The following is a 16055-nucleotide window of genomic DNA, read 5'->3' as shown; positions in this document are numbered from 1 at the left end:
TGTTTGAAGAGGCTCAGGTGTGTTCCTTTTGGGATGATCATCTGGTATTTTGGAGTTTTCCATCACTTGCTTGGTGATTGGGCTTTCTGTTGGAATAAAGGAGTCTCTGTTAATCATGACTCCAGCCTCTTTACACAAGAGAAAGATAAGGTTTGGATAAGCCAATTTGGCTTGAGTTGACATTTTGTTTGTAATCTTGTACAGCTTAAAGGGGATCAGTTAGTAGACTTCCACCTCATTATCCATCATGATGCAGTGAATCATCATAGCCCTTCTAATGGTAACTTTAGAGCGGTTGCTAGTAGGGAGTATGGAATGCCTAATAAAATCCAACCAACCCCTAGCAACTGGTTTGAGATCTGTTATTCTCAGTTGGTTTGGATTTCCTTTTGTGTTATTGATCAACTGAGTTTCAGGTAGACATATGTCTTCTAGAATCTGATCCAACTTTGGATTGGCTAACACCCTCCTATTAAAGGATTCTGGATCATCCCTTTGTGGAGGTAACTTAAAGATCTCTCTCACCTTATCAAGATGAAAATAGAGAGCCTTCCCTCAGACCATGGTGCGAAAAATATGGAATCCTTGTCCATCTTTCTTTTGCTTATCTGTCATCCACAAATTTGCATAGAATTCATGGATTATTATTATTCCAACATTGATCTCAGGGTCGGCCAGGATCTCCCAGCCTCTCTTTCGAATTTGCTCTTGAATCTCCAGATACTCATCTTCTCTTAGTTTGAATTTGGCCTCCGGGATTACTGTTCTCTTGCACATTATTTTGTAATAATTTTCTTCATGTTGCTTTGTGTAGAATCTAAGAGGTTTGAAAACAACTGTTTGGTTGTCTTCTTTCTTGCTTCTTGAAGTGGGTTTTCCAATTTTTGGAGCCATGGAATTTAAATAGAGTGAGAAAGCAAGGCTCTTTCTACACCATACTTAAAAGGTTTGCTCATCCTCGAGCAAAAGAGAAGAAAGAAGACGAAGAGGACGAGAAGAATTCGAAAGAAATGTGGATGAGGGAGTGTATGGGGCGAATGTTATATATAGGAAGGGGAGGGTGGGTTTTCGAAATTGATTAGAGAAAAGATAAAGAAGATAAGATTCACACCTTGGTAAAAGATAGAAAAAGATAAGTTTTAAAATTTGTTTAATCATTAAAAGATATGAAAAAGATAAAAAGCTAAGATAGAAGGTATGAAAAATATTTTAAAGTTAAATAAAAGATTTGAAAAAGAATTGCAATAGATATGAAATTTTGAAAAATATTTGAAAAAGACTTGAGAAAGATTTGAAAAGATTTTAAATTGGAAAGGAAATTGAAATTAAAAGATGATGGTTGAAAGAATCTTGTTTAGAAAATATGATTAAAAAGATAAGATTTGGAAAAGATAAATTTTGAAAAGGTCAAAAACTTGTCCAACCTTTGTTGGGCGTTGAACGCCTAGAATGCCTTGATTCTGGCGTTCAACACCATCCTGGTGCTCCCTCTGGGCGTTGAACGCCCAGGCAGTGCCTCCTGGCTGGCGTTCAACGCTAGCTTACCACTCCTTCTTGGGCGTTGAACGTGCAGCTAGTGCTCCCTGGCTGGCGTTCAACGCTAGTCTTACATCCCCCTTCAGGGCATTGAATGCCCAGCCAGTGCCCCTGGCTGGTGTTCAATGCTAGGCTTGCTACTCCTTGAAGGTGACTTAAGCTTTCCAAGGAAGAGCTTCAGTCTAGAATTGAAGAGCAGAACTTTTTGTCCAAGTTCAAAGCCTTTGGAAGAAATCTTTCTATCATGACACTTTTTGGCCCTTTCTTTATAGATCTTTGCATTTTCAAATGCAGCAAGTCAGAAATCATCCAACTCATTTAGCTGTAGCAACCGTTTTTCTCCTGCTACCTTTGTATCAAGGTTTAGGAGTTTGGTTGCCCCAGTAGGCCTTGTGTTCTAGCTCCACTGGCAAGTGGCACGCCTTCCTATACAACAATTAATATGGTGACGTTCCTATAGGGGTCCTGAAAATTGTTCTATATGCCTAGAGAGCATCATTAAGCTTTCTTGCTCAATCCTTTCTAGAGGTATTCACTGTTCTTTCCAGGATTCTCTTTAGTTCTCTATTTGAGACTTCACCTTGCCAATTTATTTGTGGATGATATGGGGTGGCCACTTTATGGCGAACTCCATATCGGCTCAGCACAGAGTCAAGCTATTTGTTGTAGAAATGAGTTCCTCCATCACTGATCAGTGTTCGAGGGACACCAAACCTACTGAATATGTTCTTTTAGAGGAACTTCATCACTACTCTAGTGTCATTCGTGGGTGATGTGACTGCCTCAACCCATTTAGACACATAATCCACTGCCACGAGGATATAGGTGTTTGAGTATGAGTGTGGAAAAGGACCCATGAAGTCTATACCCCATACATCAAACAACTCAATCTCTAGGATTCCTTATTGAGGCATGTCGTGACCATGAGGGAGATTGCCAGCCCTTTGGCAAATGTCACAGCGACGGACAAACTCTCGAAAATCCTTAAAGAGCGTGGCCTAGTAGAAACCACTTTGGAAGACTTTCGTGGCTGTTCGCTCTCCTCCAAAGTGTCCTCCATAATCGGAGCCATGGCAGTGCCATAAGATTTTATGTACCTCTTCTTCAGACACACAGTGGTGGATTATCCCATCCGAGCATCTCTTAAAGAGATATGGTTCCTCCCACAAGTAGTATCTAGCATCATGAATGAGTTTTTGAGCTTGCTGCCTACTGTATTCCTTGGGGATGAATCTTATAGCCTTGTAATTTGCAATATCTGCAAACCAAGGTGTCGTCCGGATGGCAAAGAGTTGCTCATCTTGATGTGCACCATTACTGGCGTTAAATGCCAGTACCTCTATCTTTTTGGGCGTTGAACGCCCAGCAGAGATGTCCTTGCTAGCGTTCAACTCCAGCTTCCCTAGGTGTATGGGCGTTGAACGCCCAGTGAGGGGTTCCTCACTGGCGTTTAGCGCCAGAATGGCTGCCATTATGGGCACTGAATGCCCAGTGAGGGCTTCCTGATTGGCGTTTAATGCCTTCCTAGTCTCTCTAAACTCGGCCTCTGCCTCAGTGGAAGGTATCAGATTTAAACTTAAGCCATGATCAAAAAGGGCTTTTATCAAAAATGATCTTTCCAGTAGTCCATAGGATCTGAAAGGTCCCTGGATCTGGCATCTTCCTTGGCAGCTCATGCTGAATTAGGATACTGTACTTCTCAGTAAGTATCTCTATTTCATCTCCCATTAGATCCTTCTTTTCAAATACCTCTGCAAAAAAGATATTGACTTGCAGCCTCTTAAGTGCTGCTGAGAAATGAGCCAACTGCCTATCTGCCGGTTCTTTCTGCACGCCTAGGAAAGATGGCTCTTGAGCCTCTTACACCTCTGCAAGGGCATGCTCTGTGGGAGTCATAGGCTCCTCTGGCACACCCAGAGTAGATTCAACTCGAGGTTCTTTCTCCTCTGTAGGGGCGTGCTCAATTGCATTCTCAGGATCCTTCTAGTCCATGATTGCCTTAAGTCTCTTAGTAGCATGATCCTGAGGTTTGGCCTCCTCGGTACTAATGAGGTCCAGATACTCTTCTCTTGGATTCACTTATGTGACTTTGAGACGAGTGTTAGGGTGTTTCTGCAGCTTCTGATGAAGGTTCCTCTGAATGACTGCATTGCACTCCTTAGTAAGAGCTATTGTCTCTACTTCCCTCTAATCCCTCTTGTTGTTCAGTATTTCCTTCACAAACTTAGCGTATGAAGGCATTTGTTCAAGAGCCTCTACAAAGGGGTTTTTGATCTCCAACTTCTTAAAAGCTTCTGAGAATTTGTCAAATTACCTATCATTTTTTGCTTTCTGGAGTCATTGAGTGTATGGTAACTTGGCCTGCTGCTCATCAATCTTGGTTGATAAAGGCCGAGTACCTTGTGTATTGGAAGGGGGGTTACTAGCTTGCTTAGGAGGGATGTTATTATTATGTGACTGGCCTCCCTTGCCTGGGCGTTCAACGCCCAGGCTGCTATCCCTTTCCTGGCGTCTGATGCCTGGGGCATCACTCTTTTGTGGGCGTTCAACGCCAAGGGTGCTGCCTCCTTGGATGTTTGAACGCCCAGTCTCTGCCCTTTCCTAGCATTCAACGCTAAGAGTGATACCTCCCTGGGCGTTTGAACGCCCAGAGTCATCTTGTGCCGAAATCTGGTTGTACTGAGGTTGGATGTTTGAGGATTTCCCGTTCCTCAATTGAATAGCCTGGCATTCTTCTGTTATCTGCTTAGATAACTGCTGCCTTGTTTGACTCAGCTGGGCTTCTACATTCCTATTGGAAGCCTGAGTTTCTCGCAGAGCCTCTTGCAGTTCCAACAGTTGTTGTGTAAGGGTTTGCAATTATTGAGATATGAAAAGATAAGATTTTGAAAAAGATATGATTTTAAAATGATTTGATTTTTAAACTTTAAAACTAAGATAAGATAAAATAAAAATTTTATAATTAAAATCTGAATTTTTATTAAGAATTTTCGAAAATTAAATTAATTTTAAGATAGAAAAGATATTTTTTATTTTTGAATTTAATGAGGAGAGAGAAAAACAAGTAAAAGACACAAAAATTAAAATTTTTAGATCTAAAGGGACTAATTTTCGAAAATTTAAAGACAAACACCAAAAAGACACCAAACGTAAAATTTTTAAGATAAAAAAAAAATAAAACACAAAAACACTTTGAAGATTAACAAGAACACAAAGAACAAGACTAAAAAAATTTAAAGAACGCAAGAACATGTAAAGAACACCAAACTTAAAACTTTTGAACATCAAATATCAAACATCAAATTTTCGAAAAATTAAAAGAAAAACAACAAGAAGACACCAAACTTAAAGATTGAAACAAGACTCAAACAAAAAGACACTAATTTTAAAAAATTTTTAGAAAAACACTCAAAATCTTCGAGATTTTAACCAAGAACATGAACGAAAAGACTCAAAAGGAACGAAAATTACCAAGATCAAAAACAAAAAGACTCAAACCAAAAATAAAGATTAAACAAAGAAAGCTAAGGATTCTTGAAAATAAAAATTTTTGAAAAAGGTTTTTAATTTTTTTGAAAAAAAAGAAAAAATAAAATAAAATAAAAGACTCTAACAAAATTAAAGATAATACCTGATCTAGGGAACAAGATAATTCGTCAGTTGTCCAAACTCGAACAATCCCCACACTTCGTACAACTGTACCAACAAGTGCACTGGGTCGTCCAAGTAATACCTGAGTAAGTTAGGGTCGATCCCACGAGGATTGTGGTTTGAAGCAAGCCATGGTAATCTTATAGGACTTAGTCAGGCAGATAGAAGAGTTGTTGATTTTGATTTAGAAGATGGAATTATAATGATAATCTTAAAACCTAGATGAATGTAAACAGTGATAAGGAATTGGTTAAGGTTTGGAGATGCTTTGTCCTTCTGGATTAACTCTGGTATTACCGTCTTCTTCAATTGTGAATGATTTCTTCTATGGCAGGCTGTATGTGATTGATGCCGGTTTGAGCAACCGCCAATACTCCTCCAGATCTGAACCCCAGGGTTAGTGTGGATCCATTCTGATTAAGGGTGAAGCTCATACAGTTCATTCTTGTAACACCCTAATTACCCTAAGCCTTACCTTGCGTTGTAAAGCAAAGGTTAATCAAAGGTTACGACAAGTCTAAAGCTTATACGTATAATATATAGAAGAAGTAATATAGTCTAGAAGCCCGATGAAGGATACAACAAAAAAAAACAGGATTTGAAAAGCGCAAAATGTACTCACGACGCTACAAACTTAACGCACAAGAAATAGATATAATATAACAAAATATAAGGGTATAATAGTATGAAGATCTAGCCAAGGCTCGCAGAGTTTAATCTGGCTAGCCATATACAGACCTTACAGACATCTGGAACTTAAAATAGCTTATACAAGTTTCTCTCTCAAAGTAAGCCTCTAGGCAAAAGTAAATACAAAAGTGAGAGACAATACAAAATAAGCAAAAAGACTCCAAAACGGATAGAGATCCTCCGCTCTGTCACCACCAAAGCAACTCACCGAGGTGGGTTGCGACCTGCATCTGAAAAATAATAACAGAATATGGTATGAGAACCGGAGGTTCTCAGTATGGTAACAGTGCCCAATAATGTAAGATGTAAGGCTTTGGGATGCCGAAGGCAATCCTTGAACTTCACATCGCATACGGATATTCAAGCTTAGAATAAAATAAATAAATAAGGAACCTAAACCATAAACAGGGTTATCTAAACTTAGGGGAATTCTAACTAATACTAATCACCGCTGTCCCTCAGCCTTCACCAACCTATCCCTTGTGCGATCCCATCGCCACCGCCTACCTATCCTCCTCAACATTAGTCAATCACAAGTAATACAAGCAAGTAAATCATATGTAATATACATGTACAGCAAGTAAAACATCTAGCAAATAAGCATATTATTTATTTAGGCAAGATAAACAATTGGGCAAAGCAAACAAATCACATAGTAGATGCACATGATGAATGCCTGTCCTATTGGCTCGTGATATCACTTGTCGGTCTATAAATGCCAACCCGACACATCCTTTCAGATGTCGCCTTTCTACCACATCCGAGGATATAGCGCCTGGCACGCTTTTGTTCTGAGGATATAGTGCCTGGCACACTGTCGTTCCGAGAATATAGTGCCCGACTCACTTGCATGCTCATTCCGAGGATATAGTGTCTGGCACACTCTTGCGGCAGAGAAGGAAAACAACAACAACATCTAGTTCATCATAAATCATTCGAAGGATATAGTGTCTGGCACACTATCATTCCAAAGATATAGTGTCTGGCACACTTTCCACATCTAACAAGTCAATCCACCTCAATCATCACCAGTCATCACTAGTTCTCATCCCAATCCACTTTCATTTATCAATTCTCAACGTTCCAAGGATATAGTGCCTGACACACTTTCATTCAAACAATATCATTCCAAGGATATAGTGCCTGGCACACTCTCCACATAATTCGATAATTTCATCATTCCTTTCCAAGTTCTCAACTCAACACGTCCATCATCAATTCCTAAATTTTCCATTCCAAACTCATTAGTTCATCAATTTCTCAATTTGTTGTCAGTAATCACCAAGTTCACCACCCTTCCTTCTCTCTCAACCCAACTCATCATCCATACATCAGAAACCTAAACCTCCGTCCTCTAACTTTTCAAAGTAAAACCTAACTTAAATCTCTAGGACCTTTCCATTATTTTGGTACCCAAAAAAAAGCCAAAGAATCTTAAAAAGGTGTCACAGAGGTTACAAGCTTGTTAAGAAGGTGAAATAGTTGAAAACAAAGTTTTAGTTGGAAAACAGGGCATGTGCGTACGCACAAGCGTGTGCGTACGTACGCACAAGGGTGTGCGTGTGCACGCCCAGGGAGATTTTTGAAAAGTGTGCGTACGCACAGGTACAAATTTCTACAATTCTATCCGCTCGCACAAGGCGTGTGAACGCCTCCAACAGACTGCCCTTTCTAACGTGCGTGTTCGCACAGGGCCGTGCGTACGCACAGGTTGTAAAACTCCATTGGTTATGTGCGCGCGCAAGCTGTGCTAGCACTCTGAAAGGAAAGCCTTCCGCTGCGTGTGCGTACGCACAGGGGTGTGCATGCGCACAGGTTTAAATTTTCACAGGAGTGTGCGTGCGCACATACCAGAAATCACAAAATTCTGTAACTTTGCAGAATTTCAAATTTTGACACCAAAATTCCCACAATCATATCTTCCTCTACCAAAATCGGATTTACACAAAACTTAAACCATTTTAAAGCTTGTTCAATCATCTTTCATTTGGTATAAAAAGCATTGAATTTCAAGGAAGGTAGCTGAAGATATGATTCATGGAAGTTCACTAAAATTTTTATTTTACCAAAAGTCTCAAACCTTAATTTTACCAAAACTCCCAATCCAAAACCAAACCAATCACAACCCAAGCAATACCAAAACAACATAAAATTCCATACCATTTCTCTCTGAACTCAACCAACCATAATACCTCAATTACTTCATTCAACACCATCAAAAACCCTAAATCCTCATCATCCAAAACCATCATAAACACTCATAATTATCATCAACCAATAACAACAACATCAATAACCACTACAATTCCTTATCAATTTCAATAATCATCACCAAACCATATCTAACGTTACCCAATTCATCAAATGTTTACTCCTCACATTATTCTCATAAAACTAACTTCCTTCACCAATTGTCATCAAAATCAATATTCATACTCCTCATCAATTAACCTCAATATTATCAATTATTATCAACATTCATATTACTACAATCAACATACACACTCACCAACATCAACCAATATCATAATATATCATTAACACCAATAACCCTCATCCACAATAATAAATCTCACATTCCTCATCAACCTTCATAATAATTAAAATACCAACAATCATCATCAATCACATAATCATCATCGTTATCATTCCAATTCCTTCCACACAACACCACTACAACATCAACCAATCATCACCAAGAAATACCAATAATCAATTTTCTCATCAACATCATAATCAAACTCTAACATACACAACTCAAAATCTTCATCACCATTCACATGCCACATACATAATCCAATCCACCATTTATTTAATTCAATCCTATCTTAGAGTCAACTAGCCTAAGTGTCCAAAAACATTACATATTACATAAAAAAAACCGAAACCATACCTTGGTCGATTCTCAATATGCACAAAACACCACTTTGAGTCCAAACAAGCTTCAAAAAGCCAAGCCAACTCCAACAAGCACCAAAGCTCAAACTAACATCATATAACATACAAACATCAAGCCTAGGGTTCACAAATATAACTAAAAATAAGAGTTTAGTGAAACCTTACCTTATCCAACGTGATTAGGGTAAAATCCAACAATTATCCGCTACTAGAGATCACCTAAACAAGCAAAACCACAAAATCTACTCAAAAACCAAACCCTAAAAACGCAGAAAGTAGGGCAGGAAACTGGGGATTGAGACACGATTTCTTACCAGTTTTTCTTAGATAGAAACGAAGAGCTCGTCAAGAGCTTCGCGTGGCTGCAAACGGCTCGTCAATCGGAGTTCCGTAGCTCAAGTTATAGCTCCCGGAAGGTGGAGGTGAATAGTGACAATGGGGTTTCCCCCCCCCCCCCACCATCACCTATCCGAGTTCTCTCTCTCTCTCTCTTCCCTTCAAAATGAGTTTAAAACTCATTAAATACACATATATATGTTGGACCTTGGGCCCGGTCCAATCCGTTAGCGGTTTTAGTCTGTTTGGCCCACTTTGGGCCAAAACCTTTAAGATTAGAGCTCGGTTTTCAATTCTAAATTATTTTTGTCCTTTTAAAACAATAAATCGACTTTCAAAATCTTATTTTCTAAAATACACGGTACTAGACAGACTAGAGCTGATACTGCTAGCTTAAGCGCCAGTACGCCTTTTTACAAAAACTTTTCGAAAATGATACATTTTCCAACTCAAAAAAATCCATTGAAATCAAAATTCACCTTTATATTTTCAAATTAAAACTTCTAAATTTTGAATCTACTCCGGGCACTTAAAAATTATTTTTTTATTAAAACAGTTTTGTCGATTCTTACAATTCCCCTTAATGATCCTACTGAAAATGCCACAGACAAGGTTAGATCTTCCAGATCAGAGAATGCTGCACCTTGAGTTGTAGCCTCTACAACAGAGACCCTAATCTCCCCGAAAATTGGCTGAAATGATGTCTCGAGAAGTCCCCAATGAAGTCGTGGATTAGCCGTCTGAGAGATGTACAAACATAGCTATTGGTTCGCCCTTGTCCGATGAAAGGCGCATTCTGAACCCAAGTAGACGCGGGTGTTTGTCAGGCACGTTCGTCTTAATATGATGAATAGAGCTAATTTGTTAGATCATCCTATTCACCACGATGAAGATCGAATATACATCTTAGAATTAATCAAACACAGATCGAAGAGAAAGAGTAGTACTTTTATTAATTCATAAGACTCAGCAAGGCTTCTCCCCTCAACCTAGGAGGTTTAGAAACTCATACTGAAAGTCAAATACAAAGTGAAACGTGAATGATGATCAAAGGAATCGAAGAAGCTCTGAATTACATGAATAAAATCCCTTAAATACTAAACAAATGATTAGTAACGGTAAAACAGTCTATTTAGTGCTAAAATCCACTTTGGGGCCCACTTGGTGAGTGTTTGGGCTGAGTTTTGATGAGATATACGTGCTATGAGGTCTATTGGGCATGGAACGCCAGCTAGGAGGTCCTCTTTGGGAGTTTGTACATTAGTCTATGCTCTTTGGGCGCTAGATGCCTGGAAGGGGGTAGGAAGCTGGCGTTGGACGCCGGTTTTGGGTCTTCTAATCCGAAGCAAAGTATAGACTATTATATATTTATGGAAAGTTCCGAATGCAGGGAGGTCAGATCTAGACAGCATATGTAGTGCTTTCTCTGTCTCTGAATCAGACTTCTGCTCGAACTCCTCAATTTCAGACAGAAAATACCTGAAATTGTACTAAAACACAAAAAATCATAGTAGAATCCAAAAATGTTAATTTAACACTAAAACCTATAAAAACTCAATAGAAACTAAATAAAACACACTAAAAACTATATGAAAGTGATGCCAAAAAACATATAAAATATCCGCTCATCATACACCAACCCAGGCCATCAGACTCAGAGACATCATCGTACCACAGCTTACCATGTAGCCCTAACCTACTGTCAAAAGAAAGAGTTCCCGGTGCATCGTCCTTCTTCCCAAAATCGTCGCTGCATCCTTTTTCTCGAAATCGTCGCTGTGTCCTTCTTTCCTGTATCACTGAGTCTCTCCTCTCCGTGGCGTCGCTGCTTATCCCCTCTCCATGATGTCACTATTTCTCTATTCTCCACAGCCTCCTTGCTTCTCCCATGTTCTACTTCTGCTTCGCTGCTTCTGCTTCACTGCCATGACTGATTGTGGGTTGTGCTTCGCTGCTGCCGCCTTCGCCGTTGCATCCTGCTGTAGCCGTCACCCACGTCACCGTCGAGGAGAGGGATGTGTTGCTGCTTCTGAATCGTGCCCTGTCACTAGTTCTCTGCGTCCTCATTATGGCTCAACCTCTGTTTAGGTAACTCAAGTGTCTCATTTTCTATGATCTTACAGTAATTAAAGAGTCAAAGAAAGATATGATGAAAGAGTATGAAAAGGCTGTGCTTCATCTTGATAAAGTTAAGCTGGTTTGTAGTTTACCCTTAAAAGCTTTTTACTGTTGTTTGGAACCAAATGCACAATTCTTTTTAAGGATATCATTTTGGTTTTCTAGTTATTTGATTTTAGCTTAACTGATTACAAAGGAATTATTTTGAGAATTTTTTGAATGTGCTACTATTTCAAACTTCAAATTAAAGCAGGTATTGTTATGATACTCCCAAGTACATAGTTAGTAAAGGTTTTAAATTAGAAACATTTACTTGATAATTTAATAGTCTATCATGTTAAATCTTTTATGTAGATATATGGCATTTTGATAAGGATTTGTGTGTACTGATAGGTCTTGTGAAGATTAATTGATGTTCAAAAAGCAAAGGCCCGTGCATCAAAAGATGATCCTTTGGAGTTATGCTCACCTATGACAAAAGTTACTCTTGTGGTTGGGGTAATGCTTTCTCTGCTCTAGTCAAATGTTGATGGCTACATGAAAATAAGATACATGAATGTAGTATGTTAACAAAAATAAAATCCAGTTATTTTATCCCCAAAATTAAAATGCAGTTAGTATTGATGGTTCACTTTATTTTATTTTGGATATTTTATACCTTTCCTACCATTATGATTTGCAACTTGGTCTGTGCGATGGTTCACTTTAGTTTGCCTGTGTCTTTGGTATGAACTACAATGGCTGTAGAATTCCTATGTACCTAATCATCTTGATGTGATATTAAAACTATTATGCACTCCCAAGTCTCCAACATCTCTTTCAATCCATGAAAAGAGGGTTGGGTTAGGTTAGGTATGTTAAATTCTGTCATTTTCAATTGAGAACAAAACAGGTAGACCTTGTTTTGCCATTAGTTACTTTGTTGATTGATTTTTTTTTCTTTAATGAGATTTTGTTTTGAGCAATGTTAGGAGAAAATAGTTCTGCATCGTCATCGGTTCCTACTCTGTCATCCGCTGATGTTCCCTGCTCTCCTTTCTGCTTGCGTCCACTACGATGTCCCCCACTTGGTCTGCTGAGGTTCGGTTATGGTGTGTGTTTAGTGATTGAATGACTGTGACGAGCTTCAAACTCGCGATTGCTGGGCGTAGTGACAGACGCAAAAGGATAGTAAATCCTATTCCAGCATGATCGAGAACCGATAGATGAATAGCCGTACCGTGACAGGGTGCATTGACCATTTTCACTGAGAGGATAGATGTAACCATTGACAAGGGTGATGCCTCCAGACGATTAGCCGTGCCGTGACAGGACATTTGGATCATTTTCCCGAGAGAAGACCGAAAGTAGCCATTGACAATGGTGATGTATCACATAAAGCCAGCCATGGAAAGGAGTAAGACTGATTGGATGAAGATAGCAGGAAAACAGAGGTTCAGAGGAACGAAAGCATCTCTATTCGCTTATCTGAAATTCTCACCAATGATTTACATAAGTATTTCTATCCCTATTTTATTAATTAATTTCGAAAACCCCATTACTATTTTATATCCGCCTGACTGAGATTTACAAGGTGACCATAGCTTGCTTCATACCAACAATCTCCGTGGGATTCGACCCTTACTCACGTAAGGTATTACTTGGACGACCCAGTGCACTTGCTGGTTAGTTGTGCGAAGTTGTGAACCATGGTATTGGCATCATGTTTTTGGCGCCATTACCAGGGAAAGAAAGAGCGATGAATTTTACATAATCAAAGTGTAATCACAATTTCTGCGCACCATTAAGCTTATTTTCTATTATAAATCAAAGACTCATTTAGCTGAACATGTTCTCTCTGTGTAAAAGTTTAAGCATAGAACTTTCGTTTTAATTCAATTTAGTTTGAAATTAAAAGAGTCATTTAGCTAAACATGTTCTCTCTGTGTAAAAAGTTAAGCATAGAAGTTTTGTTTTAATTCAATTTAGTTTGAAATTAAGCTAATTTGTTTTATTGAGCATAATGTTAATGTTAATGGTTGTTTCTTAATTGCTAGTTGGTTTATTTTGTTAGCATGTAAAGTGGCTGGGAATTCCGGGTGGATTCTCCCAATGAATGTATTAGTGTTTCACAAAATGAGTATTTAAATTATGTTAATATTTAGGGACAAAATTTGTTTGATGACTCAGCTGAGGACATTCTCGGTGGTAGCAGACTTGGAAACAAATTCTGCGACTCTTCTGAAAGCCAAGTCCTTAGGAGTTCCTCAACAGATAAAGAGAGGGCAAACAATGTTGCTAAAGATCAAAGTTGTAGTATGCTTTGTGTTGCATGTTTCTCTTCTATGCTTCTTGTAGTTTGCATTTTATTTGATGCTAATCAATGTTCTTTTAATTACTGTAGCAGTTACATATTGATTGAGAATGCTACTTGCTGCGGCAGGTTCTTAGTCGGTAATGGCTTGGCTAGTGTCAACATTTTAAACTTTAAAATTTTGAGTGTGAAAACAATGAATTAATTGATTCTAATTTGGATTTGAATTTAGTTTGGTGCATTTTAAGTTGTAAAATGATGCAAAGCAATGATTTTCTTTAATCAAACTTCAGTGACACAAAAATTTGTCTGTAAATCAAATTTAATGGTAAATGTTCAATTAGTTTTTTTTAGTGATTTGCTTCAAATAGTTAAGCTTATTTATCGACACTAAATTAAAATAGTTGGAACTAATTTTAATGCAACATGAGAAAACTATTATAAATAAAGAATTATATAATTACAAAAAACCGTTGTGAAAAGTCACAAAAGACAATGGTGTTAAAACCGTTGTCAAAGACAACTACAAAATGGAAATGGTTTCAAAACCGTTACAAAAAAAACACCAAAGGCAACGCTTTTAAACCGTTGTCTTTGTGAATAAAAAAACTACAACAGCTTAAAACCGTTGCCTATCCAGTTATGGTTTTAAACCGGTACGTCATAAAAGAAAACGGTTTTAAACCGTTGCCTATTCAGTAACGGTTCTAAACCGTTCTTTAAAAATTGTTGTCAAAACCGTTGTCTATGCTAGTAACTATGACAACGGTTTTTTTTTTTGTCGTTGCCTTAGATAAAAAATCGTTGCCTTTGAGAATTGGTAACGGCGGCATATACCACAGGTCAAAAACCGTTGCCAAAGCGTTGCCTAAAGTTTTAGCAACGGTTTTTTGATCTACGGCAACAGTGTTTGACTGTTGCGAAAACCCTTATTTGTTGTAGTGAACTCTTCTTTATCTTTCTTAAGCATTCTCTTAAGCCACTTCCAAGTACTTTAAATTTACCCTTTACATTTTAAAAGAATACTTCTTTTCCAAGCTTATAAACATCCAATAACTAACATTAATCAAGCACTTAACTTTTCCAAGTGTAGTTCACATAATTTATTTTAATTAAATCCTTATATTTTTATAAAAATTTGGATATAACTTCCTCTAAAAATGGACTTAGCCACCCGTTAAGGATTCCTTCAATTTAATCAATTCATCAACCTTTTCTCAACAATTATCAAACAAAAGGTTCTCAATTAATCATTTAACTTTTCTTAATCTCCTTAGTTATTATAAAATTACTTGTAAACCCTCAAAGTTAATACTTTAGTCAAGAAACCAATTTTTTTAAGAAACCAGTTTAACAATCAAACCTCAATCTCATCAATTCATAAATTATTTTTAACCAAAAGACTAACAGATTTTCATTTTTAAATACCCGAACATATTACCATCCAGCTTAACCAAAATTTTAGCAGCATTGACATCAATACACACTTACAAAAATATGTGTTATTCACAAAATTCCAGTTCTCCTAAAGTCAACTCTTATAATCACCCAAAATTCGGCTCCATACAATTTTCAATTATTACAAAATTATCTTTATACTCTTAAAGTTACTACATTAGTTTAAAAATTAGATTTCGAGAAATCAGTTTAATAGTCGATTTATGATCTTTTTACAACTCACAAGTTCAAACCTAGCTTATCAGAAATCAATTCAACAACCAATATACTGCCAACAAGCAAGATTAACATCCTTCGCAAACGTTAACTAAGCGATTCTCAATCCATACATCATTTTAACCAAAGCAAAAATATAACGTATTCACATCCATTCCAGTTAATCAAGATCTAATAAAATAATCAAACCATTTATCATTATTATAACAACCTCAAAAGTAGTCATAATTCACAACCACAGTCATTATCAATAAATCACGACTCAAAATCAGTCCAGCCATTAAACTTTCATCACAGTTACAACAAACCATATCACAATAATCATCCAATCAACTAACATACATAACTACACTCAAATCAATCACAATTTCAGTCACAATCCAAATCAAACTCATCAATTAATCATTCAAAATTGTTATAACATATTTGCAATTATTCAATAAGCTTTATGGGCATTCTTAAACCAAAATCTTTAATTTTAAAATGAAACTCTTACCTCAAAGTGTCGAAATCAGAAGAAATCAGGGACACGATTGTGGTGACAACGGCTGGATGGACTGTACCATTAACACAACACCTTCACACTCCATTATCAACCAACATTAGCCCATGGAGAAGCAAGGCAGAAGGTAGCGATGGATAGCAGTAGCTCCAGCAAACAAGGGTAGAGGGTTTCGCTACGGTGAAGCAGAACAAGAGAAAGGTAGTAACTTTTCAGCGAGCCCTCCTCCTCCCGCGATGACATAGCACCCAGCGATCGACGACCACAACGATAGCGGCGATAACAGTGGCGTGCACAATGACAACGACGGCGACGGAAGCTTCGGCGGAGCTCCCCTTCTCCTCTCCTCTATGGTGT

This window comes from Arachis ipaensis, chromosome B06, assembly GCF_000816755.2.
Source record: "Arachis ipaensis cultivar K30076 chromosome B06, Araip1.1, whole genome shotgun sequence".
In the NCBI taxonomy this organism is placed as follows: Eukaryota; Viridiplantae; Streptophyta; class Magnoliopsida; order Fabales; family Fabaceae; genus Arachis; species Arachis ipaensis.
Note: the sequence above shows the minus strand (reverse complement) of the source record.